This window comes from Arvicola amphibius, chromosome 9 (assembly GCF_903992535.2).
Source record: "Arvicola amphibius chromosome 9, mArvAmp1.2, whole genome shotgun sequence".
Lineage (NCBI taxonomy): Eukaryota > Metazoa > Chordata > Mammalia > Rodentia > Cricetidae > Arvicola > Arvicola amphibius.
Genome location: NC_052055.2, coordinates 40,326,671 through 40,328,527, shown reverse-complemented (window position 1 = coordinate 40,328,527; position 1,857 = coordinate 40,326,671).

Here is a 1,857-nt window from a genome sequence, read left to right as displayed (position 1 = left end):
ACACCATAGGAAATAGGAAAAGCCGGTTCCGCGCTCGCTCGCACCCCGCCTCCAACATGGAGGGGTTGGGTAGCCCGGGCATTTATGGGAGTTGTAGTTTTATTCGGCGTGCACTAAAAGGGGCGCTGCCTTAGCAACGCATAAAACTCCTGGAGGCTGCTTCTCTCGTCTTCCTGTGTCTGCCAACTTTAAACCCTTCCCAGCACCTAGGATGGACGCGTCCAGGCGCCAGGCAAAACTTCGCATCGTCCCTAGGGAGGAAGTAAAGGTGCTTTTCTACTTGGATGCCTAGAAGAAATGCCTAGTCTCTCTTTCAGTTCAGGCAGAAACTGGAATATTCTTAAGCACTGTGTATGCTATAAATGCTCTATTCACTCAGAATTCTCAGACTGGGGCTGGTGAGATGGTATAGCGTGGAAAGGAGCTTGACACACGAGCTACCTGAGTTCAAATCTCCAACCCTATTCGCAAACATGGAAGGAGAGAACGGACTCCATGAAGTTGTCCTGACCTCCGCACTCACCCCCTCCCCCACATCAAGCAAAAACATAGGCACTAAATAAATAAATGAAATAAAAAAGGCAAGGACTGGTTAGTGGCTATTTTTCAGAGGAGCAGGGTTTGATTCCCAGTACCCACAGATCCATATTCACACTGACTTTTCTTTATTTTTCAGTTTTGATTATTTGTTTGCTTTTTGAGACAGGGTTTCTCTGTGAAACACTTCTTGCTGTCCTGGAACTCACTCTGTAGACCAGGCTGGCCTCAAACTTACTGAGATCCGCCTGCCTCTACCTCCCAAATGCTGAGATTAAAGGCATGCAACACAAGCCAGGCATATAGGTGTGTGTGTGTGTGTGTGTGTGTGTGTGTATCCTGCCACTCTGCGCAGTAGTAGTGTCTGGCATCCTCAGAAGAGAGAGTAGGAACCACTACAACTGCAGTTACTAAAATGTGTGAGTTTCCCTGTGGCAAATCAAAACGAAAAAAAAGTACTGGGAGGAAGTCAGATCCATGAATTCAAGGCCAGCCTGGTCTTCAGAGGGAATTCAGGAGAAACCTCTCATAGAGTACACTAGACACACCTTGTAGCATTTTGGGAACATATAGGTTATTTTCTCTTAACAAGACATTTTGTACTGAAAATAATTTTTAAAAAATCTTTCTCAGCCTAAAAGACAATTTTCCTTGGAACATGTAAACACTGTGCAGTAGCCGTGTGTGGATTAAGCAAACATGCCAGATGAGCCTGAGGGATAATAGATTACAAAGAATATATTTTTGTTATGGCTGGTTGGTCACCGCAGCTGTTTCCCCACTTGTGTGTGTGGTTCATGTGCACTGGGAGGTGACTGAGGCCCTGAAGCCAACCATATGCTCCTGCCTTGCACCTCCAATAGGTTTTACTATTTTTAAAAATTAATGAAAATATGTATTACTAATAGTATTGTAAAATACTCCAGTGGGCTGACCTGCAAATGTCTGAGGTTTCTTGCTTGCTCTCTTCCTTACTCTTCCCCCTAAACACACTTTCTGTAAAACTTGAAAATAGAAAGGAAAAACCCTCAACTGTTGTAAATCATGCAATTAATGTTGATTACTTACCAATAGGAACTTTGGATCACAGTATAGAATGTTAAATCTGTTTTCTTATTACCGCTTGTTAAATAAACTGTGTGAGACAGACACCTTGGCTTGTTTCACTTCTTTAAGGCTCATCTTAGTCTTAGCGAACACCAGGTCAGGACTGGAGATGAAGCTGGTAGACTGCTTGCCCGACATGTACTCAGTTCCCCCCGCCCCCGACAAAAAAAGATGAACACACTAGCATTCATCAAGGACAACCTTGGATCAGAT